The sequence below is a fragment of the Grampus griseus genome, assembly GCF_964374135.1.
Source record: "Grampus griseus genome assembly, chromosome: 2".
Classification (NCBI taxonomy): domain Eukaryota; kingdom Metazoa; phylum Chordata; class Mammalia; order Artiodactyla; family Delphinidae; genus Grampus; species Grampus griseus.
The window spans coordinates 113,249,384-113,274,878 of record NC_139018.1 but is presented as its reverse complement, the minus strand read 5'-3'; the positions used below and the strand labels follow the sequence as shown (position 1 = coordinate 113,274,878).

Genomic DNA, 25,495 nt, shown 5'->3' with positions numbered 1-25,495 from the left:
ATGAACACAGTGTTCACGACACTTGCGCATGGATACTGAAGCATATTTTACTACAGTAAGCAATTCATATGACTCTTAGATTTGTATATATATGCAGTTCCAGACGTCGTATGTGTGAAGCGTGACATTAGGTCCTTACACTGATAACTAGCTGGACCCTGAATCCTAGAATTGCAAATTGTTCTATTTTTATAAAAATATCTAAATTTCAAGAACTTAAAAAGTTTCAGCTTTCTTTGAGTACCTTTGGTTAAAATAGTTTGTATTCATTAATTATGATTTATATTTTGCCTTTTAACTTTGGTAGCAATTTAAAATATTTTAGAAGAGAAATAATGTTTACTAAACTCATATTGAATTATAATTTTTCCAATTTTTACATATATTTTAAGGTATTTTAAAAATGAAAGTACATTCACAGTTATTCCCTTTGTATATACATTTTATTTTGTAATTATTAGATGATTATTGTCAATGGAATAATGTTTTGTGAAAATGAACATACTTGGAGATTTTGCTGAAGTGAAGGCAAAAAATAAAAGAAATAAATATAAAATAATACATGAGCTATGGCTCTCCTGATTTTAATACTTATCCAAATATCACCAGCCCATTAATGGAACAGCCAGATGCACACAGTGATAATTAAGTTCATTTGTCTTCGATGGAAGACTTTCAGTCATACAGAAGCCACAACTTCATTAACTTTTTATGTCTTGTTATGATGAGGATATTTTTGTTGAGGTAGAGAGAGCATAGAGCATCATATCCGATGTAACATTTGGCTTGTGATTTAACTTTTGCCCATGTACACACGTGACGTGTAGCCCTCAGGTTCGGGCAGGACTGCTTCCTCCTTTCTTTACACACAGCCCTAGAAGGACCTGGGTTCTGGTGGGTGGCGAGTGCCCAGAAGCTGTGTGGACCAGGCCACAGCTGACTCAGTGTGCATGTGTCTCCAGGACCAAGGTCACACCAAAGCCAAGGGAGGGAAGAGCCCCGGGAACCTCCCCAGATGGCCTCTGTGGGAGGCCTGGAAAAGCTTTCTCTATGCACACCCTCCGGTGTCTTCTGAGCTGGGAACATGGATGCTGGGAAGGCACTCAAGCTGCGGGCCTGGCCAGGGGGTTCAGTTTTAGCTCTGCCACCTTCTGGAGAGGTAACTCCAGAAGGGCAAATTTCCTGAACCTCTCTGATCTTGTTTCAACGTGTGTAAGATGGGAATACTCATTCTCACTTTTCAGCCTTGTTGTGAAAACTGGAGACTTGTGTTTAAAACTCATAGCACGGTCCCTTGGATGTGGCTTAATCCATGTTAACCCATGTTTTTGGACAGTGAAACTGAAGAAAGACGTTAAACAAGAGGCTAAAGTCATCCTGGTGGTTAGTAGAAGGAAGAACCCAGGCATTTTAATGTCCCTTCCATTCGCTGGGCCCTGATAACCCGCCGTTCTTCTAAAGCCCACCTGCTCTCCTGCCCACATCCAGGTTAGGAAGGATGCCTGCCCTGCGAGGCGTCCTGGTCTGAGCACCAGTTCACTTTCCTTGGAATCTAGCTCTGAGGATTTACAGCCAGGGTGGGCACACACTGGAGGTCCCCTTACCTGTAAGTTATTCCACCAGTAATCAGATTTCTTTCTACTGTGGGGAGCCAGCATGTGTAAATTCACAGAAACCTGGGAACAGATGATATAAGGGTCACCAGAGCCTCCTTGCTGCCTAAAATGCAACATCCAGGAAAATGATTTCTCTGGGCACATAAGTTACTAGGGTCCCGGGGTAACCATAGCTCAGGCTCTGATAATTCCCTTAATGCGGTGTTCAGTGATGGAGTGTTCATGGCCCCCTTGGCAGCCCGCCTGCGTGGCCCTGCTCTCTGAGTTCAAGAGCCTCAGTGACACCTGCTGTTGCCGAAGGAGGTGATATATGTAGAGGGAGGACGGGTAGAGGGGAGGGAAGACCACTCCTTTCCCAGCCCCTTTTCTTCCAGGCCAGTCTGACTCAGGTTCAGAGACCCTTAGTCCTTCTGGTGAGCCATTTGGAGGGCAAAGACACTTTGGACCATGGCACAAATCACTAGTCATTTTCAAGAGGATAAAATTAGGTACCTACGTCATACTACAGTAAAAAATTCCAGATGGATTAAAGATTTGTGCATTAAATATACAGTACTAACAAATTAAAAGGCAATATAGGACTATGTATATGTAAGATTGTTTTGTTTTACCTATAATCTGAGCTGTCATCCTTTTCTAATAGAGTTTTACAGATAATCTCACATATATAGTCTTACAAGTCCAGGTGGAGGGCATATGTCATATATCTCAGTCTCGATCCTTATATCTCTATGTCTTGGGGTGGGGAAGGCCTTTCTAAGTCTGGCACCAAATCCAGAAGTCAACAAAGAAAAATTTGGCATATTGGACCACCTAAAAATTTAAAAAAGCAAAACAAAACTGTACCGTGAAAGGCACCATAAATAAAACATAAATACATAAATGACAGCCTGGGAGAAACTATTTGCTATACATCCTAGCAGGAAAACTGTAAATATCCATACTATAGCAAGTGTTCCTCCAAATCAATCAGAAGCAACATAGATGGACAAATGCAGGATTCACACATACACACACACACTATACAGATGGTCCATTCAAGAAGAAAAAAATGTTAGGGCTTCCCTGGTGGCACAGTGGTTGAGAATCTGCCTGTTAATGCAGGGGACACGGGTTCGAGCCCTGGTCTGGGAGGATCCCACATGCCACGGAGCAACTAGGCCCGTGAGCCACAACTACTGAGCCTGCGCGTCTGGAGTCTGTGCTCCGCAACAAGAGAGGCCGCGATAGTGAGAGGCCCGCGCACCGCGATGAAGAGTGGCCCCCGCTTGCCATAACTAGAGAAAGCCCTCACACAGAAACGAAGACCCAACACAGCAAAAATTAATTAATTAATTAATAAACTCCTACCCCCAACATCTTAAAATAGCAAGAGGAGTTAGAATGAGAAATTGTTTAAAAGAAGAAAAAATTTTTAATTATTTGATATCTAAAACTGGAAGAAAAAACATTGTTTGATCTCACTAATCATTAAAGAAATATGGATGCAAACAACATTGTGGCATTGTTTTCATTTTTGCCTACCCAATTAAAAAGATTGATAGCCTTCAGAACTGCTGAGAGTGAAGAAACGAGCTCGCACACACTGTTGGTAGGAATGAAAATCCTCACAACCTTTTTGAAGGTAATATCTCAATAGATATATAAACTTAAAATGCGCTTACTGAATAACCCCCCTATCTCTCCTCTAGGAATTTATCCTCCCAAACCATGACATGAATGAGTAAAGATGTAAGTACAAGGGCATTCATTGTACCATGGCTTACAAGAGCAAACATTTGTACAAATTTAAATTTCCACGGCAGAGCATGGTATATCTGTGTAGTGGAATCCTTTTCAGCTCTTAACAAGAAGGTAGATCCGTGTAGCAGGAGGTAACATTTTTCTGAGTATTTGCTGGGCACTGTTCTGAGTGCTTCCCATCATGACCTTGTTTAACTCACTCAGGTCTTCATAAAGTAGATGATGTTGTCATCATCCACACGTTGCAAAAGAGGCACGGAGAGGTTATTAACCTCCACAAGATCACACAGCTGTGAAAAGTCAGAGCTGGTATTTGAACCGGGCAGTGAGGTTCCTGAGACACCAACCAGGAAGGAGGAGTCACTGATGAAAGTTGTGTTAAGTGATAAAGCAAGTTGCAGAAAAATATAGCATAACTACATTTTGGTGAAAATACATGTGACTATATATATAATATGTACTATTTATATGTATGTTGCATTACAATAATTATGGAAAGTTTAATTTGGTGGGAGTGATTGAAGGGGCAGATTTATTTTCTTCTGAAAAAACGGTGGGATTAAAAAATATATAACTAGCTCCCTTCTGTTTTTATTTTTATTTTATTACCCATGCCCACTTGACTTGCATGAAATAAAAATGGCCCAGTCTGGTAACAAAAATACATCCTTGAAAAATAACATATCCTGTTCACACCAGTAATGAAAAATCCCAGTTTGGGAAATACAGCTTTTGATAGTTATTATTTAGCAGTAGATAAATTACTTTAAATAAAGGCTTTAAAAATGATTTAAAAGGTACTATGTCATCGTTGTAGAAAAGGTGGAATTATAGAGCTGAGAGAGTGAACTGGTCATCTAGTGGGTTCCAGGAAGCTGGGACCTCCTGATCTGTGGTCCGTGCTGCATTTATTTCTCTCTTTGTTTTCTTCCCAGCATCCTGTTTCCATGACATCCTACTCCAATCCCCCAAACCCAGAGCAAGCCTGGTCAGGGGTGGGGAGTCACCATGCAGTTGAAGAGCCCTGACCCAACCAAGTGATGTCACAGGAGCTGGTCCAGGACGGAGATCCTGTCCATTTGCTGATGGCCAGAGTCACAGGGTCACAAGACCTCCAGCTGCTTGACTCAAAAGGGCGCCCAGGGCACAGCAGGCACTTGGGCTCTGTGGTTCTGTCTGGGGTGATTTTGCTTCCTGAGGATATCTGGCAATGTCTGGAGACACTTTTAGTTCTTACCACTGGGGAGTGGGTGCTACTGGAATCCAGGGAGGAGTGGGCAAGGAAGGCTGCTAAACATACTATAGACCAAGAATTACCCAGCCCCAAATCTCCATAAGGCTGAGATTTCAAAACCTGCCCGCCATTAGATCCCCTGGTCGGTCTTGCAGCAGGAGGGATGGGGTCCTGAGGGTCCCACCTGTGGAAGTTCCTTGGCCGGTATGCCCCTGTTCTAGAGAAGAGGCAGGTTTCTCCAAGGCCAGGTGGAGAGAACCAGCCCAGTCCACCCCAGGCGCTGCATTTCCCAGGAGCTGGGAGGAATTAAGTTATAATATACGGACTAACATTGATACAGTGTGTGACAGGTGACAGAGTTCTTCCTCTGTGCTGGGGTTCAGTACAGGCTGGGGTCCTCTGCACTGCCGCCCATATTGTTGGGGTCCTGGACAGGTTGGGGGGAAGGGGAAAGGCTACATCTGCTTCTCATTCTTTCATGAAACGGGTTCCTTGTCATAAACTCCCCAGTCTCCCTTTGATCACAACTCTGACGGTTCAAACCCTTCATGTTATTGCAGGTTCCACTTGTGGGTAGGAGGCCTTCCCCAGCAGATGTGAAGGCAAACATACTCTTTCTCCCCATGCTGTGGTATCCTGGAGACTGGTGAGCCGGAGCTAGGATGCCATGACATCAGGTGGGTTAAGTGTGGGCTTCATGTACCCAATCCATATCGTGTAAGCTTGGAGGGAGGGTGGGCAGCAAGGGCTGGCCAGGGAGGCTGGGCATTCGGGAGATGGACAGGGTTCCACGTGTCAGGTACTTCACATATGTTATTTCACTTTCTTCTCATGACAACTCCTTGTAATGGGTTTTATGATCATATCTATTTTTTAGAGGAGGAATTCAAGCTCAGAGAGGTTAATTAACTCTGCCAAGCTCATGTAACTAGAAAGTTGAGCTCCTGGAAAGGGTGAGGGGAGCTCTCTGGGCCATCATGGGTTCTGCAAGGGCGGATGAGAACTGGACAAGTGTAGACTGGCAGGAGAACCATGGCCCTGGGACACGTTTGTCCTAGGTTAGTGGGCACCGTCACCATGCCATGGAGCAGGGCAGCTTCGGCCTGGGATGAAGGAGTGGGATCACAGTGGCCACTGGACAGAGCATGGCCTCTCTGGGAATTGGAGGAGGTAGGGTGTGGGGAACTGGAAATGATCAATAGAGGGCAGAGGCCACCAAGGTGGGTGCTTAGAAGGGCCTGCAGACCAGAATAGGAGTGGAAATACTCTGAGGGGCTGAGACATGCTCTTCACTGCATCATGTGTGTGCCCTGTGACGGGGAACTGGGGTGTCCTGTGTTAAACAGCATGTGACTCCCTGGGGAGCATCTCCCTTCTGTTGATGTCTGTGGTTAAATGCACTAGCTTCTTGGCTCCTTTGAGGGATTTAGAAAAAGTACCCCTCTGGGTGGGTGCATAGTTCAGAGTTTGGACTTGCTGTCTGCCCCTTTAGTCAGGTGCTGATGGAGGACAGCTGTAGAGGAGGTCTACAGGCCGGGCTGGGCGTGCGTGACCAGACGAGAGGAACCACGGAGGGTGGGTCGCTGCGTCCAGGCCTTCAGGCGGGCAGGGACTAACTCGTACCTCCATCTGCACGTACAGCTCCTGGACCTGAGCTGGCACAGAGCGTGCCCAGGCAGTGTTTGCCGAGAGGATGAATAGAAGAGGGTCACCTTCCTTTTGACTCCTTAGGGTGAGTCTTCAGCCTTCTTTGGAAGAAGATTTGGAAGTGAGGAAGAGAAGGCTATGGGTCAGGTAAGATGGAGGGGGGAAGCTTGACTCATCATGTCAACTTCATAGTAGATGCTTTTGAATCCTAAAAAAAATAATAGCTGAATGTTCTTGAGTGATGGGTTACCAGGAGCCAGCCACGGTGCTCACCCTTCTGTGATGGGCAGTTTTATATGTCACTCTGCCTAGGCCTGAGTTTCCAGTTATTCAACCAAATGCTAACTTAGGTGTTGCTGTGAAGGTAGATGTCATTAAAGTCCCAAACCAGCGACTTTAAGTAAAGGGGATGATCCTAGGCAAGCTGGGTGGGCCTGATTCAATCAGTTCAAAGGTCTTAAGAGCAGAGCTGAGGCTTCCCCTGAAGGAGAAGAAATTCCACCTGGGGCCTGCAGCTTCAGCCGGCGTCTCAGTTCCAGCCGGCCCTTCCTGACGGCCTCCAAGTGGATTTCAGACTCACCCAGCCAGCCCCACAATCACATAAGCCAATTCCTTGCAACAAACCGCTTAGTGTATATCTCCTACTGGTTTTATTTCTTCGGCTGAACCCGGACTAATACACCTTCATATGGATCAATTTATCTAATCCTCGCAAGAACACTGTTGGAGTTGTTGTTGTTGTTCCCATTTTAAACTGGAGCCCAGAGAAGGCAAGCAGGGAAGCCAGGATTCAAACCGCAAGGCTTTTCCCTCCAGGGCCAAGTTCTCAACTGCTGCCCCAGAGAATCTCAGGGAGTGAGTCACGTCCATAGCAGCCAGTGCTGGATAGCCGACAGGCTTCAAGATGGACCAGGCAGTTGTGATCGGCTGACTGGGACGGTGTCGTAAGGGAGGGAGTGGCCGCTACCCAGAGCAAGTTACCGCAGCAGTCAACCCTGGGGGAAACACACACATCTCGATGTCACCTTCCAACAGCAATCTGTCCTTTCCTCTGAGCTCCCTGACATTCTGAGTGTGCACAGAATGTTCCCTCAACCTTGTATTTGCTTGTATTTTGTTTTAGAGTATCCTCTGGTGGTTGGTTTTCTCACAGGGCTGAGCTTTCTAAAATTCCCTGAAATGTTCACCGTCAGTCCTCTAACGGGAGCTCTTTCCTCTGATTCATTCACTCATTCAAAGTGACATTGAGTTACCCTTCTTCACAAAGGAGCCCCAGCTTGCCCAGAAGAAGAAAGTTAGGTGTTGGCTCAAGAGGAGTTCAGAGGCATCTGATGACTTGGCAGGTGCTCCCTGGCTGTGCACATGCCACACCTGGATGAAAATTACCCCTCCAGAGTAGCAAGTGAAAGAAAAACCTTTGGGTCCAATGTTTGGAGTGCTGATTTCCCATCGTTTAAAATCATGGAGTAGACGTGAGCTGCATTTGATTGGTCTCCACGTAACAGCTCAGACTCTGTATGCCAACCCCCTCTGCTCCCTCCCGGTTCCCCTGCCCGAGGCCCTGCAGTCCTGAGGGGGGCTGAACACGAACAGACCAGGAGCTGGAGGATGGAATGCGTCCCCTTCTAGCAATGCCTTTTGGAAAATGCAGAGTGGAACACGAGCCAGAGTAGTTGTGTGTGAGGTGGGTGTGGGGTGTGTACACGTGTGTGTACGTTTCTCTGTGTCAGAGGAGGTGTGGGCAGAGGGTAGAAGGAGGGTGGCTTGATAATGAGCAGGGACTGGGTATTTGTTCCAGCCTGAGGGGTAAGGTTTGAAGCCACGGGACAAAACTGGGCTCTGAACTCATGGGGCCTCCAGGAGCGTGCTGAGGACAGAAAGCTCAGTCCAGAGGGAGCAGAAGAGGGACAGAGACCAGTGCCTATGGTTTAATGACAGTTTCAAGGATTAGAGTATTTTCATCCTTTGTTTCTTTCTGTCTCTTTGTCTCTGTGTCACTGTCTTTGTGTCTCTGTCTCTCTCGTGTGTGTGCCTGACCACTCTTTTTCTTTGGAAACAGGAAAGCAATTGAGTGGCTCACAGAATCCCGAGGAAGAAGAACACTCAGACCTTCTAAAGGCACAGGGACAAAAGGAAGAACCACAAGCAAAATCACTCCCCAGGGCTTCCCTGGTGGCGCAGTGGTTGAGAGTCCGCCTGCCGATGCAGGGGACACGGGTTCGTGCCCCGGTCCGGGAAGATCCCACATGCCGCAGAGCGGCTGGGCCCGTGAGCTATGGCCGCTGAGCCTGCGCGTCCGGAGCCTGTGCTCCGCAACGGGAGAGGCCGCAGCAGTGAGAGGCCCGCGTACCGCAAAAAAAAAAAAAATCACTCCCCAGAACTACTGCTGACGCCCTGCTGGCTCCTGGGTGTCACCCAGTGGCACTGCAGCTGTACAGCTGGTGGACCCAGGTTGCTGCCCAGACCAGAATCAGGGAGACCCGATTCATAGACCTGGCAGACCTCTGCTGGGAGACTTAGGGGGGGTGACATGAGTCCTCAAAGGACCCACCAGCTGGCTAGGTGGGGTCAGCTAGAGACAGCTTTAGGATTCTGGTTTATTGCTGGAAATAAAAGAGACAATGATGGTCAACTCTTGTGCTGGTTGGATCCCACGTGTAGACAAGGAATTTCAAACTCTAATTTTACCCTGGAACACCAACAATCCCGTCCCTAAATTCCCCTAGAGATGTTAGGGCAATCTCTAACCTCTAGTAAGATGGATGGATTAGCGAGACCTTCCTTGTGTCTCTAGTTCATCGGGTACAGAGTCTTCTGTGTGTCAGCCAAATGGCACTGGAGTGGGAGAGAGGAGAAGGGAAAATCAAGGACAAAAGATACTGTGAAAAATGGAGATACTGGAATCTTCCAGCTGCAGATCCCTATTTGTTTGTTTTTGCTTTGGGCCATGGGGCTTGGTTTCAAGCTGAGACCTTGGCCTTCAGGAGCAAGCTGCCATGGTCCTCAAAGGCGGGGGGCAGTGATGGTGGAGTGGGTGACATCCCACTCACTCTCAGTGAGAGAGTCCCACCCTCTCACTGCAAGCAGGTTGCTATATTGTTACTGTGGCCAGTTAGAACCTGCTCTGGGAGGGGAAACTTCTAAAATCCTGGGAAGTGAGTGTCTCAAGGTCTCATCCTGGAAGAATAGTCTGACCCTAGAAGAACAGGTGAGGGGTGATCTCTCTATTTCTCAGCCAACTTCTAGAAGATGGCAGAGAGGGCCAGCAGTGAGTTTAGCCTCATGGAAATCACAGGCTTTGCAGCCTTTGGGATACGTAGACTCTCTGGCTTCCTTCTTCTTTGTACCAGAAAACCAGACCTGCTTCCGCCAGGCTTGGGGCTGCAAATGGAACCTCTGGGACCAGAGCTAAGAGGAGAGACAGCCTGAGACCCGTGGCCTCCTCAACACGGGGAGAAGTGGCTCCTGACCAGTGAGAACTGGCTGTGCCTGGGATGGTGTGTATCAGTGTGTGTGTGTGTGTGTGTGTGTGCACGTGCACATGTATAAACGTGTGTGTGTGTTTTAGTCAGGGGCAGAGTGGAGGCTGATCCCCCTGAATGCCTCCTCTTCACATCCTCCAAGGGAGAAGGGCCATTCTCCTTGACTCCTGGGAGCTGCAGAATATTGGAGAGAACACGTCTGCCCAGAACAAAGCAAAACCCTCAAAGGTTCTTTCCTATCTCTGATTCTAGAAAATTACCTGCCCTTTCATCCGCTTCTCACATTCACAGCCTGTCCGTGTCACTGTCATTTTCCACCTCCTGGCATCTCAGCGCTCATCCTTTCTCTTTTGTCTCTCCGTCTGTCCAGGCTGGTTTGCATCTCTTTGTCTTTGCAGGGTCTGCATCCCTGCCTCTGTCTGTCCCTCCCTCCGCCTTGGCTGGCTTCTCTCTCAGCTGTCGCTTTTCTCTCCTCTCCTCCTGGCTAGCGCTGAGCAAGTGGCTGTCGGCCGTCCCTCGCTAGAGCCGAGTCCCAGAGAAAACCAGTGTTGGAGCTGATGAGTGATTTTGGCTCCCTGTCTGATCTCCCTCCAGCTTGGTTTTGAAGCTCTGTGCAGCCCGGGGACGTCTGGAGGCCGGCTGGGCCGCATTGGGCTCTGCCGCTTAGGGCCCCCAGCCTTGGCACCCGAGGTTCCACCCCTTCTCCTGACTTGGAGTGATCCCGTCGTCCTGTCTTACAAATTGGGATCGCCTCCCTGCATGTGGGCTTTGGTGACAGCCACCAGATGGCAGGGACTGGTTTTTATAGTAACTCATTAACCTCTTGCCATCCTGCAATTAAGAAAGCATTTAATTGCTTTTGCTCGAGCCGTCCTATGAGTGATTTGGGCGGCTCGTGTTCCTCATGTGAACCAATTTGCAGCTAGAGCCCGAGAGGGTGGGCACAGTGGCGTGTGGGGGCCCAGACGTGGTGAGCACCCTGGGCAGCCCTGGATTGCCCTTTGGGGCCTTTGGGTGGAGGGGAGCACGAGCCTTAGAACCTTCCTGATTGGTTTCCTGCTGGCTCCTCGTCAGGGCTCCTGACGAGTCCTGTGGATGAGCGCTGCATGCCCCTGAGAGGCTATCTAGGTTCCTTCTCATTTAACCGTGGGGAGGACTAAAGCCAAATAAGTCAGGGAACTTGCCCCAAGTCACACAGCTAATCACTGGCACCACCTGGGCGGCAGCCCAAGTGTTCATTTCCCACCTGCGGTGCTCTGGGCTTCTCCTTGCTTTGCCAGCCTTTCCTGGAGACGTGCTGCTGCAGCGCCTCTGAAACTGTGTTCACTCCCGTACTTGGTCTGCTTTTAGGTACATAACTGCCCGAGAGTTATTTACTCAGGAAATAGCTCAGAGCATCCCTGAATGGATTAACCAACTCCATCCAAAGAGGCAGGACCCACTCCCCTCTCCCCACCACACACTCCCAACCAGCACACCTGGCAGCCTCACTGCGGCACTGGGGATCACTGAGTGCACAATGCCATGACCACAGAGGCTCCAGCCCGCAGCAGAGCTCCCACCAGCCTTTTTTAGGTGCCAACCCTGCACCAGCTGACCCGCTCACAGCAGAGGCCCCTTAGGCCTCCCAGAGACGGTTAGCAGCTTGCCTCCCATCCCTGTGTCCCAGCACCACCTCCACAGGGCAGGTCTCCGGGCATCTGTCATTGCCGTGTCTTTGTTCCCTTACTGCTTATACCTTTCCCCGCCACCGACCCCCTCACCTCCCAAACCCCACACCCTTCCACTGGGCTTTGGGTGCTTCTGCTCCACAGCAATGGATCCCTCCACCCCCAGCAGGGTGGGCAGGGAGACATGCCACCCAGACCCCCATCAACGAAGGCTTTGCCTCGGCTGCTGGGAAGGTGGTCGGCAGGCCACCTTTGGGGGCTGTCTTAGCTGTGGAGGGCTGCCTCGCCCACAGTCACGCCCTTCTGGAGGGGATGCCCCATCTGATGACTGATCAAGGAGGGCATATAAGGATCGGTTATTTTGGTCCAATGCAGGACAACTCTGATGGGTCATTTCGGCTCCAGAGCTCCCACAGGGACAGCCCAGGGCCTGTCACTGGCCAGCATCACAGCTTTACTTCTTCCTCCAACTTCTGCTTCATCCCAGTCACATCCCCAGGTATTTATCCCAAGAACATTCCTGCTTATGAAGAAATATTAAATGTGATAACTCTATATTTAACATTTTGAGGAAGTACCAAACTCTTTTCCACAGGGGTTGTACCATTTTAGATCCCCGGCAACAACGTGTAAGGGTTCTAATATGGTATACAGGTATTCCAGCATCATGTGTGGAAACGACTCTTCTTTCTTCATTGACGCATCTTGGCTTCCTTGTTGAAATTAATTGGCCATAGACGTATGGGTTTATTTTTGGACTGTCAGTTCTGTTCCGTTGATCTATATGTCTATCCTTATGCTGGTACCTAACTGTCCTGATTATTGTGGGTTTGTAATAAGTTTCTTAAAAATTAAAATAATTGTTTCCAGCTTTATTGATACACAACATATAACTTTGTGTAAGTTTAAGGTGTACAACGTGATGATTTGATACATGCGTATATATATATATATAGTGAAATGATTACCACAATAGGGCTTAGTTAACACCTCCATCACCTTTTTGTGAGTGTGTGTGTGGTGGAAACATTTGAGATCTAATATTTCAGCAACTTTCAATTATACAATACAGTATTGTTAACTATACGGTACATTAGATGCCCAGAACTTGTTCATCTTATAACTGGAAGTTTGTCCTTTGACTCATATCTCCCCATTTCCTTCACTCTGTAAGTTTTGAAATCAGATGTGTTAAGTCCTTCACTTTGTTTCTTCTTTTTTAAGATAGTCTTGGCTTTTCTGGGTCCCTTACATTTGCATGTGAATTTCAGGATCGGAGGAGACAGAAAAGGGAGGAGGGCTTTTTAAGTTGCTGACAGTAAGGCCTGCGATGTAGGACTCCCCCAAGGGCTTCAGTAAATTCAATTGGGCATCTGAATAACTGGGCAAGCGTGTTTGCTTATGTACTTATGTATTTTGTGGAACAGGGGAAAGGGGCTACGTGTGGTGTTCCCGCTGATTCAGTGTGAAATGGGGATGGAGGCCTGAAAGCAGGAGGCCGGCACAGGGAAGACCCTGGGGGTGAAAGCTTTCTCAGACCTGGGGCAGCTCCCGGCTCCATGTGCTGTTCCACTGGGGGATTGAGAAATCCCCGCCATCGGCAGGCCTGTCGGTAACACAGAGCGCGAGGCACAGAGATGAAGCCGCTGTCTGTGAAGAGGGAGGAGGGTGGCACCCTGGGGCACCCCAAAACACCTCCTCGGGCCTCTGACCTCTGTGGAACGGAGCTGGACATCAGGGCCCCTGTGTGGCTTTAGAAGGGTTGGTTTTGTAACCCATGTCTCACTTGGGGGGGCGGCTCTCCCCCACCCGCCGTGGACAGATGGGGTTCACGAGCTCCCCGGGACTCCGTCTGTCACGTCTCCCAGCAGCCCCATCTTCTCTGGAGTCGACAGCTGGCCTGGCTGCCTCTGCGGAGTGGCAGCCTCTCTACTGCCTGAAGCCAAGTTCCTCTCAGCGCTGTCACTCTCTGGGCTGTTCCCGTGGCTGCTGCAATGGGTGATGAGACCCCGTGTGACTCGTGTCCTCTGCACAGACTCCAGGGCTAGGCTCTGAGGCCCAGGAGGTCTGAGATCCTGGCCAGAGGGTGCAGGTGTGCGGGCAGGTGGGTGTGAGCATTCCAGTTATCCCTCTTTCAGGAGTTCTGTTTACTCATCCTTTCCTCAGAGTCCTTCAGGGAGAGAGAAAGCATTCTGCCCCCTTTCCTGGGACTGGAATTCTCTCCCACTCATGGCTGCCCAGATCTGGTTCCCAGATGCCTCTTGGAATATCTTAGTGGAGAATGCTTGCTCACTGGTCCTTGAGCCTGGAAGAATCCTGGACCTTCAGAGCCACAGGTAAAAGGCAGCCTAGTTCAGGAGAGGCCACAGACTTCAGAAACATCCTGACCGGGATCCATCCCAGCTCTAATGCTCACTGGCTGTGTGACCTTGGACAAGTCACTTCCGTCTCTCAGCTCCCATTTCCTCCTCTGGAAAAACCTGATAGGGTTGTTGGGATGATGAAATTAACACACAACAAAATTCCTGCTGACTTGTAGGCCCTGAAATGCTGCATTTGTATCTGTTGAAGATTGGGTTCCCAGGGAAGCAAACTCTGAGACAGAGTTTAGCAGTCAGGATATTAATTAGAAATGCCCTGGGGATCAACATTCTTGGAAGGAGAGGGATAGAAGCAGCAGAGGGAGAGTGTGTCCAACTCTCACAGAGCTCTGAAACCAAAATGGCCTTTTACACCCTGTGTTGGAGGTCCCCACGTTCGATGACTCACTGGGAGGATTCCCAGGGCTCAGCATACAGTGGTACTCACAGCAATGATTTATTACAGCGAAAGGACGCAAAGCAAAACCAGCCCAGAACAGTATACAGAGGAAGTCCAGAGGAAACCGGGCACAAGCTTCCGAGAACCCTCTCCGGGTGGAGTCACACAGGATGCCCTAATTCCTCCAGCAGCAAACTGTGACAACACGTGTGACGTGTTGCCAACCAGGCAGGGCCGGCCGCACAGGCCTCTCTGCCTGCCCCGTACCACGATTCCCAACTCGCAGGAGGAAGACAGGTGTTCAGCATGAAGCATATTGTTTTTGGAGCCACTCTTATCAGGGATTGGTGGGGACCCTCCAAAACCCAAGTTCCCTGATGCCAGCCCAGGGCCAGCCTTGCCAGCAGGCCTTTGAAGGAGGGCAGCCACAGGTGTTTATGATAACTCTTTAATGCACATTTCTCCACTTCAATCAGTCATCAGATACGGTCCTCCGGGGAAGAGGTGTGACCTTGGTGCAGCTGTCCTCTGACTGCCGAAGCCTGCCTGCCACAGCCCTCCCAGCAAGACCTTCATTAAGGGGGAATCTGCGTCCAAGCGTCCACCACAGGCATGAGATGAGTAAGGTGCTCCCAGCCCTCACGGCTGTGGGATGCTGAAGAGCTCCGCTGCTGGGAAGCTGGCCACCTCTCACCTCATGTGGACCCAGGAGAACTAAGCCAAGAGGGAGCCCCTGACATTGTCCATCCATGAATGTGCACAGGTCAGATGGCAGGAGAGAGAAAGTGGAGCTTGGTGTTCAAGGGGGAAGTGAGGCGGTGCTAGGGAGATGGCTTGTCTGTAAACACAGATAACCAGAGTAGAATAGAATAGACTGGTAGTAAAGACATAGTTGCTGAATTGGCATGATCCTGGTGACTACGTTCCCCAAGCTGAGAGCTGTGGATTTAGAGACATAAATAGGGGTTGGTTTCTGCCCTTGGGTGCTCATTGTCTACAGGGGGAGACTGACCTATAATCAGAAAGACGTGGTAATTGAGAGAAGCAGCGAGTGGGGAGAGCCTGGGTGACCCCTATGCCTAGTAGGAATGGAATGAGGAGGGAAGGCTTCCTGGAGGCGGTGTCATTCACGTTGGGCCCTAAAGGATGAGTAGGAGTTAACCGAGTGGACAAGGAGAGAGGAAGGAGATTTCAGGAATGGACAATAAAACAAACCCTGGGTAACTCGAAGCCTGTGGATTCTTGTGATCCCTGGTGTCTGACCCTTTTGAGTGATTTCTTCTAGATCAGGAAAATTTCCTGGAGTCATAGAATCTCAAGTTGGAGAGAAACTTAACAGCTCCCATAGCTAAGTGTGCATCCACGTCAAGCTGTTGGGAAGTCTCACCTGCATCCCTCTGATGACGGGGAGCTTACTACCTCTTGAGACTGCATTCATTTGGATGGCTTATCATGCTAGCAAGGTCTTCCTTCTACTGAGCTGGAACCTTTTTCCTTGGTTCGTCCACTCACTTAGCCCGATATTATCCTTTGGATTGATGACAAATTTAAATCTTTATGAATCGTGAGGGTCTGTGGGTTTTCCACTGTTATTCTCCAAGTAGTTAGTCCCTCCATCTAGTAGCAAAGGAGAGAGGCAGCAGCGGCTGGAGCTGGAGAGCTACAGAGAAGCAGTATAATGAAATGATTAAGAGTGGGACTCTGGAGCCAGACCATCAAGGGTGGAATCTCAACTATGCCCCTTATTATGTAATCATGGTAGGTAACTTAACCTCTCCGTGCCTCAGTTTCTTCATCTGCACAATGGGGATAAGCATAGTAAGCTATGTCATTGGGAGGTGGCAAGGATTAAGTTGATACTTGAAGTGCTCAGAACAGTGCTGCCAGAGAGCACTGTCGATGTACAAGCTTCAGCTGCTATTCAAAAGCGACTGTGACAGTTGCCAGGCCACAGGAATGGTGCCGCAGACCTACTGAATAAAATTAGATGAAAATAGCCACCACGGCTGGATGAGGATAAGGCTCTGCCTGTGAATGAAAAGCCATCAACCTCATTCATACAGTTTGTCTCCACTGTTCTCTCTGCTTTTGTAATCTGTATGGGAGCCATTCGACTGTCCCCAAACTCCCCCATGTATGGGGTCTGCTTTTGCTATTTAAATAACACTGCTGCAGGTCCCCATTTCATGAATAATGGGAAAACTGTGGTGAGGTCCCTTCCACCTGGAATCCCTACAGCAATCCAACTTTAGGCTGTTGCCTGTTCCATTGTGGATCATGGGTGTGTATTTGTGTCACCACATAGCACAGTGAACTTCAACTTGGATGTCACTCATGGCTGCTCTGAAGGTCCGAGGCCGCTCCTCCCCCACCTGTCCTCCCCCAGGCCCTCCATCTGCCCCTGGGTTCCAGGCTCCTCACTCCCTTGGGACCTCCCCACATCTCTCCCTCTTTTTGTTCTCTTCCCCTTTCCACTCCTCTCCCTTGGACTGCCCCCAGAAGTTCAGGATTCCTTTCCTTTATTAAGAAGAGCAGTGTTCGGCCCTCCACCCTCTACTTGGGCTGGGACCCGTTTCTGTAAATCAAAAGCATGAGGAGGAACCAGCAGAAGCTCTCACATGTCAGTTTCCCTTCATCGTGATCAGTTTTTCCATGTGGCTCCCGCTCTACCACCAGACTCTGTCAGTAAAGGGATCCAGGCCACAATGTAATCTTTCCCTGATATAAATTATTCTACACCCCTGGCCCTCTTTAAAGGCAGATGGAGATACCGTCTTTTACTTTTTAAGGCAACTTAAAATCTTGCCTGGGAAGCCTGGAATAGCCTTCCTTCCTTCTCTCTGGCTCTCCAAATTCTGCCTGCCTGCCCTTTAGGAATAAGCTGAGTCTGCCTTCTCCATGAAGCTTCCCTGATCAAGTGGCTTAGAATCTCACGGCAAGGCCCCCACTTGGCCATTAGTTACCTGCTACCTGGAGTTAGATAATCCAAGTCCCAAATTTGTGTGACTTGTCACCCCAATTAAAATGCTCTTTCCCAGAAAAGTCTTATGAGACTCAAAGTTCACTGGAAGACTCCTGGCCTGAGGACAGGAGGAACAAGGAGTCAGAGAGGCATGGTTTGAATCCTGGCTTCCCCATCTGTTGGCTGTGTGGCTTTCTATCTGTTACTTAACCTCTCTGAACTCATGTATAAATGTGAGGAAGAATGCTTATATCACATAGTTGCTCTGAGCATGATCAAAAACCAGAAAACAAGTGTTGGTGAGGATGTAGAGAAAGGGAAACCCTTGTGCCCTGTTAATGGGATTGTAAAATTGTACAGCCACTGTGGAAAAGAGTATGATGTTTCCTCAGAAAAATTAAAGATAAAATTACCCTATGATCCAGCAATTCCACTTCTAGATATATACCCAAAGGAATTGGAAGCAGAGTCTCAAAGAGATATTTGTACACCCATGTTCACAGCAGCGTTATTCACAATAGGCAAAAGGTGGAAACAATCTCATTGTCCAGCGATGGATGAATGGATAAACAAAATGTGGCACATCCGGGCAATGGAATATTATTCGGTCTTAAAAAGGAAGGAAATTCTGCAATACGCTACAACATGGATGAAGCTTGAGGACATTAGATTAAGTGAAATAAACAGATCATAAAAAGACAAATACTGTATGATTCCAGTTGCATGACGTATGAAAAGCAGCTAAAATAAAAAAGACGGAAAGTGTAATGGTGGTTGCCAGGGGCTGAGGGAAGTAGAGAATGGGGAGTTATTGTATCATAGGTCTAGGGTTTCAGTTGTACAAGATGAAGAGTCATGGGGATGGATGGTGGTGATGGTTGCCTAACAATGTGACTATATTTAATACCAATGAATGGTGCACTTAAAAATGGTTAGGATGGTAATTTTTGTTATATATATTTTACCACAATAAAAAGAAGAAGAAAATAAAAGGTGTATGTCAAATGCCCCGCAGAGGGTCTGGCACATAGGAGGGGTTTATAGATTTTAGATTCCTTCCTTCCTCTGGAAGAACCCACAGAATAAGGGAGGAGCAATCAGACAGTGGGCCTTGGATGATGGTCTAGGGGGACTAAAATCTGAAGGGCAAGTGTACCTACTGAAGAAGTCGGGGTCAGGGATGATAAGAGCCAGCTGGGTCCAGATGCCACCTGACAGACAAGCAGAGCCCTTATCTGGGGCCCGTGAGAAGAGCTGACACGTGGCAGAAACAGGAGCAGCTGGTCTCCTTCTTCCTTTGCTGCCCAAACATAAAGGCAGCTCTCAGGACTCCTCCTCTCCAGAGCTGCCGACTGGGCCAGACTGCTGCCTGAGGTCCCAGGGCTTGCTTCAACCCAAAGGGAAGGAGAAGTAGTGGCAGGGCAGACTCCAGGGAGATGCACGCGCACCTCCCTGTGAACTTGGACTCCCAGGAGTCTACTGAAAGGCTGGACCGAGGTATATGGGTAGGGAGGGAGCCGGGAGAGGTCAGTTCTGCCCCTCTGAGCCTCGGTTTCCTCATCTGTGCAAAGAGAGCATTGGGCTCTAGAATCTGCAGAAGGAAAGCCTTCCACTCAGCAAGCTCAGGAGTTTGGCCGAGTGTGTGTGTGTGTGTGTGTGTGTGTGTGTGTCCTTGGAGAGCTCTGTGCACTCAGATGTGGCTAACTCAGATTCCATTGATTCTGAACATGTAATATTTTTGACTTGGACTAGGCTGAAGGCTACACTTGCATACTTCACACAGAAATGGGCTTGACTTCTCACAAGTAGTGTTGGTGTGATGATGGAAGAATCATTTCCATAATGCCAGGGTGCCTCTCCCACAACACCTCTCAGGTTCCACCAGCATTGACAGAACACCCCTCCCCAAGGACCCCGCTGCCCCCAGTCATCTCTGGCCATTCCCTCTGTGTCTGGGAGACTTCGCCAACTCCACCATCCAACTTATTAATTGGAATTATTAATTGATTTTAATTTTTATAATCATGTTTTTCATGTTCAAGAATTGCTGCTTTTCATTGTAACTTTTTATTCTGTATATGCGTGTCATCATCTTGACTCTTTCTGAACATATTAGTTATTATTCTAAATTTGTCTTCTGTTTCTTCTATGCATGCAATTCCATCTTTGTGAGCTCAGGGCCTCTATTTTATAGTGTGGGTTTTCCTCAGATGTTCAGTGGTTCTTGGCTGTCTCTTCACATTTGCACGTAAGAATCTCTATTTGGTTCTTAAGAGACTCCTCGTCTCTTGGACTGTGATTTTTCTCTGCACTCGTTCCTCTGTTAACTTAGTCCCTTCTGCTTACTCTTTTCCAGGAATTCCTCAACATTTCTGGTCAGCCAACTCCACTCACCCTCCCTCGCTCCTTCTCTCCCCGCCCCTCTCCTTCCGTCATATTTTCAGTGTTGGTAGAGATAGACCTCTTCTGCCTCCTCTTTTTTTTTTGCGGTACGCAGGCCTCTCACTGTCGTGGCCTCTCCCGTTGTGGAGCACAGGCTCCGGATGCGCAGACTCAGCGGCCATGGCTCACGGGCCCAGCCGCTCCGCGGCATGTGGGATCTTCCCGGACCACGGCACGAACCCACGTCCCCTGCATCAGCAGGCGGACCCTCAACCACTGCACCACCAGGGAAGCCCCCTCTGCCTCCTCTTTATCTCCTCTTCCATTCCTTCTCCTCCTTCTTCTTCCCCAAAATGTATCACTTCAGTGATCACAGACACTTTGTCAGGAGGAGAAAGACGTGGCTACGCTCCATCTGACATCTCTTTTAGTTTGACCCTTTTATGTCTCTTTTCACAAACCTTAGAATAATCCACAAGATGATTATCATTTCCCTCATTTTATCGATGAAGAAACCGAGAGATTAAATGACTTCCTTGGAGATGCACAGCTTGACATCAAATCCTCCGACTCCCAGTTCAGTCTTTTTTTCCTCTTCCATCTTTCTGAAATCCCAGAGACCTTTAACCTGCTCCCACTACTCAGAAAGCCCAGTTCAAATCAGTGGTCACTGTGCATTTGAGTCCAAAAGGGCAACATGAAACTGTGTGCTCTCCGTGGAAGCTGGCCCCGGAAGACCCTGATGCGTTGTTGTGTTAGCAGAGATGGGTAGGATTTGCTCATGAGCTACCAATCAGTATTTACTTAAAACTGTCCCAGAATTTAGATTATCCAACAAGTCAGAACAACTTTCTTCCCCCAATAAACCTTAACTCACAGTGATTAGGCTACGTTTTCTGACTTATTGAATTGTTTATTGATTTTTTTCCAGGCGGTACTTCTTAATAAAGTCAATTTCTTGATAAAGTAAATAAACTAGTGTGGTCATGGTGCGGGGGTATAATCAGGAAACCTCCTCTCAGAAATGCTGGAACACAGGAGCAGCTGTGTCTACACTGGAACTGAGACTTTCAAAAAAAATGGAAATTTTCCACTATGTCCTGGGGGCCAGGAGGAGGTTACCAGGTCCCCTGAAAGCTGGGACTTGAACTTGAAATAGGAGAAAATCAAAGTCCATGACACCCTGGGTGGGTGACCAGTTCAGGTTTGACACTGGCCAGTGAGTGTGTTTCTCAAAGGGCCCTTTGAGTCACCTTGAGGGCCTTGTTCTAAGTTCCTAGGGAAAGTGGCCTGGGAAGCTGAGCATGGGCCCTGGAAATGAGCTGTAGTCAGTAGAAGCAACTAGTCAAGGTTGGTGGAAAGAGGCACATCTACTTGTGAGGGCAGTAGCAGAGGAGCTGTGAGCTGGAGAAACAGAAATATGTCATGTCGTGGGTGGCATGTCATCCGGGCCTTTGGGGAAGGCAGGACCCGAGACCTGGAGCCCAGGAAGCGAACTGGGTGGAGCTCAAATCCAGAAACCTCTGCGATTCTCACTCGAATCACCGCTGGTCCCCAAGGCTGATAGGACCTGGGAAGCAAGAGTCACATGAGAAAAAGTGTGAAAATACAGAAGTGAATTTTAACGGTCCCCTTGACTTCTCCCCCTGTCGGCTCTGGGCCTCTTGAGACTAGGGCTGGACGGCCATCTCCATTGCTGCCTCTGAAAAATTCACCGTGGCCCATCCTCTCCTGGACTTGCCAGGCACTAGGGCCACTTGCCTGGGATGAAAGAGTTTGTGGCGTGTCTGAGAATGAGGCCCCAGTATCCTGCCCTCCAGAGGCTGGCTTCTCCATGGGTTGATGGATGAAGTCTTCGTGGGGCTGGGATAAATCAGGTGCCAGGTACAGGTGGAGACCAGGCTAAATGTGGTATTCTGAGTTGGGTTACGAATTTTGAAGAAAATCGTTAATAGTAATAGGCATCCATATAAGAGATTATTCCAGGCAAGATGCTACCAGGCAGATGCACACGTGTGGGCATCACTTTCTGGGACCCAGCTCCCTACTAGAGAAGGGGACCCCAGTGAAGTTATCTTCCCCTGAGACCAAGGGCCACTCCCCTCCCTGATCAGAGCAGAAACTCTATCCTTCCCATCAGTCTGCAGGGTCCCCAAGGGCAAGCGCTGTCTTTTTCCCTTCCCTCCAGTCCAAACACATGGGTTGGTCTTTCCCAAGGGCACAGTCCTTGTCTTCTCCACCCAACCGGGAGCTTCAAAAGTTCATATGTCTTCAATGAATTTGAGAGCTTCCCAAGGTAGGGAACGTTGTCTTCCCCGGGAGGTGTCCCAAAACAGGGACCGTGTCGCCCAACCAAAGCAAGAGGTTCTTGGGTCCAGGCGCCATATTTCTAATTTTGTTTCCTCTGTCAGTATGCAAGACTGAGCCCTGCACACAGTGGATACTCAGAGCTTGTTATTGACTGCCTAGGACCACGGTGGTGGGCCTGGCGATGCTGGGGACTTAGTGCCGAATGGGAGATGGTGCTCACTCTTTAATCACCTGATTCAGGTGTTTTCCCCAGGTCTGCTTCCTCAGGTAACCTTGGCCTTCCATCTCCATGAGTTCTTCCTAGTGAAAATGTTCTCAGAAAAAAGGGCAGTGCTCACAGCTTGTCAAGGTCACCACACACATGGTTTTAATTCAATCTTCTTCAAGCGAAAAATGTGTGTTCTGGGAGCTCACCTTAACCCTGGGAATTATTGAGCAGCCATTATAGAATTCATTAGTTTGCTAACAACCTTTCAAGAACTCCCCACCTGTGATGATGTGACTGATGCTATGACAAGTCACCCCAGAGTCTACTTAATTTGTTCTTAGAGGCTGTGTGTGTGTGTGTGTGTGTGTGTGTGTGTGTGTGTGTGTGTGTGTGTGTGTGTGTGTGTGTGTGCATGTATGGTCTTCAAGATAATGATGCAGGAAGTGGAAAGGAGGCAAGAATCATTTATTGAGTGTCAGGCAGCAGGATTCTGGTCCGGATTCTGGTCCCACAAATTGTGTGACCTTGGACAAGTCCCTTGACCTATCTGGGCCCCAGTGAGTTTATAGCCTGGAAATGAAAGAAACTATCCTGCCAATCAACCGGCCTTTCTTGTCCACAGACTCCTCCCCTCCCACTTTCTTCATAACCAGAGAAAATGAAATGAAAAACGATTCCTTCGCTTTTCTCCCACAATTTTTTTTTTTTGAGATGGTGAGGGGGAATCACATTTCTACTCAAGATCTCAGTTCTGAATTTCCCTCCAACATAGAGCCAAGGGAAATATGCTTGAGAGAGCTAATACGGATCTCTGCTGCTGGTCATCACAGTGGAGTTGGCACTCAATACTGAATACGTTTGCCTGTTTCATTTGGGCTGGCTCATACAAGGTCAAGGGAGCCAGGCCCAGCTGCTGCAAGACCCAATGTTGACCACCTACTGAATCTGAAAGACTTAGACACCAAGTCCCAAGTATTAGGCAGAAACATGTTTCTACCTGTGTAATCTCATTACTGATGGAGCATCTCACATTAGACATGTCTCGCTCGCCCAAGATCAAGGCCATCTTCAATGTTCAACAACTCACCGTGTGCCAATCAGCCCTTCACCAGGAAGGCCGAATGCCCACTGGTTGACAGAACGAGTTTGAATCGCAGCCCTGCTTTTGGTGTTTGATTATTCCACGTTTTTTGAGACTCAGTACCTTTACCTTCTATTACCAGGTGACCAATGGGAAGTGCATGGAAACTCTTCCGAACTAGAACCACCACTTTAGAGACTCTAAGTGGTTGTCGCCTACGGCGGAGTCTGGGAGGGGCTGCTGAAAGCCAAGAGCACTGGCACTCATCGTTCTGCTGGAAGCCCCAATCACAGGATGTTTCAAGCTGGTATTAAATGTTCTGTTTTGTACTCTGCTTGGGTATAAGGGACCCAACTGCTTCCCTATGGAGTTAAAGAAAACTGCTCCCTCTGAATTTGGAGAGACTCTGTTCCCCACTTGTATATTATTATTTCTCCTAGGGACGTGTTTGGTGGTGCTTGTGTGTATCTGTGTGTCTGTCTGTTCTTATCTGAGTTTTGCTCCCAGGAGTCAGAAAGTGAAGACTGCCAAAGGGACATGTGGGCCTGGCTTTGACCCTTCACACTGCAGATGGTGAAAGGGACAGCTCAGCCTTGACTGGGGTGCTGGCCCCTCGTGAGGGGTGTTACGTGGGTGTGATTTGGGACCTTGGACTGTACACTCTTATGAATGTCTTATCTGGAGTAAAACCTGATAGGGTGCCCATTTTGCTCTGAAGCAAACGCAGCTTGGCACCATCCGCTGTTGGGTTTACACTGCTGAAGAACTGTCCTTTTAAGGCTTAAGGGTTTCAGGCATAGCCACTTCTAGTAACAGTCGTACATCTTCCTCTGGCTGCCATTCCCTTCTCTTACCCCCAAGACTTCACTCAAGTAAACTGGCAGTGGGGGGACTGAGAGGCACAGTGTCCCCTCACTGCTGCTAAAGGGGAGATTCGGATGCACAGAGCACAGTTTGATAATCCCTGGTCTTAAGGAAGCAGCCCCAGCTCCTTAGCATGGTATCACAGGCCCTCCAGGACCTGGGCCTTCCCATCATTTCCTTTCCCACACTAACGCCTCACCAATCCCTTCCTACCCCCAGTCCAGGCTGTGCACAAAGCAAGTGTTCAGGAAATGTGTGGGTTTTGAATGGAACTGAGCAGCTATCTTGGTCAAAACCCTGTGGGTCCCCTTGGTTCAGCCTCTCCCTCCACACCTGCCTGCTCTCCAATGCCAGGCCTCTCGAACGCTTCCATCGTCAGGGGTTTTCGTCTCTGTCTTCCTCTGTATTCCCGCTGTTAGTCTCAGGTGAAGGGTCCTGCTTGGACTATTGTAATAGTCTCCAAGCAGGTTGAGCTATGCTCAGATTCTCCCCACCTCCCGTCTGCTCTGCAGGTTGTTGCCGGGAGATTCTCTGCAGATCACTGCTTTGATTGTGTTCCTCTCTGGCTCTAAGCCCTTATTGGCTCCCTGTTGAGTAGAGGTAAAATCCAGACTTCCCAGCCTGGCCTTCCACAATCTGATGTCAGCCTACTTTCCCCATCCTGCCCGGCGGGACTGCGGGTGCACCAGCCAGATTAGCCCGCTTGTCACTTTTGTGTGTCTGGAATTGCTGTTAGCAAGACCTTCCCTCTCCTTCAAGGAGCAGCTTCAATGCCAGCTTCTCCCACCATTTTCCTCTCTCCTCTCAACTCAAAGGATCCCTCTCTTCTGAGCTCCGTGTGTGTTCCGTTCCCTTGGCACGTGTCACACACTACTGGATAGTGCTGTGTGTACACTGTCCTTCCTCAAGCTCATAAGCAGGACCTGTGACTTAGTCACCTTGCTGTCCCCTAGTGTCCAGAGCAGGTATTTGCAGGAAACAGGAGCTCAGTTAATGTTTGTTTAATGAATAAATACGTAATTCAAATCCAACACCCTGTTGTCTTCCAATGACACTCAAATCATCCTAGGCAGAAAGTGTATTTATCTTTCTAACCTGACCTCCCACCATTGGTCAAAATTAGAATAAGCACTTTGTGGATTAAGAGCTGTCACTCTGTATGTTGCATCTTTCAGACTCAAGGTTGGGAGTGACTCACAGTTTACCATCCATGGATCTAAGATGTTGGCAACAGTATCATCTACCTGACAGAATGATGTCTGGGCTTCTAGGCATGCAGTAACCCGTCCTTTGAGCGCTCCCTCTGATTTCACATGCCCTGGGCTCTGGGTTGGTGTCTCTTTCTCTGATTCAACTCTCCCCCTGGATCACTGGGCCTTTGATCTTGGTGTTTGTTCTTCTCTTGTTTTCATTTTTCAGCTCTTATCTGCTAGGAAGTTTTGGGTGCAAGCAACAGAAAGCACTTTGGCTAATGTCAGCATAAGGAGTTTATTGGAAAGATGTGGCTGAGCTCATGGAATTGAAGGGAGGGCTGGA

At 48.6% G+C, this 25,495-nt stretch overlaps 1 long non-coding RNA gene across 1 annotated transcript; it reads left to right on the top strand.

Moving 5' to 3' along the window:
* The first annotated feature begins 4,184 nt into the window (after window positions 1–4,184).
* LOC309818366 lies at window positions 4,185–8,840 on the top strand. Its single transcript, XR_014296343.1, has 3 exons — window positions 4,185–5,270; window positions 6,235–6,387; window positions 8,300–8,840. It is a non-coding gene; the product is annotated as an uncharacterized lncRNA (long non-coding RNA).
* Window positions 8,841–25,495: the final 16,655 nt, after the last annotated feature.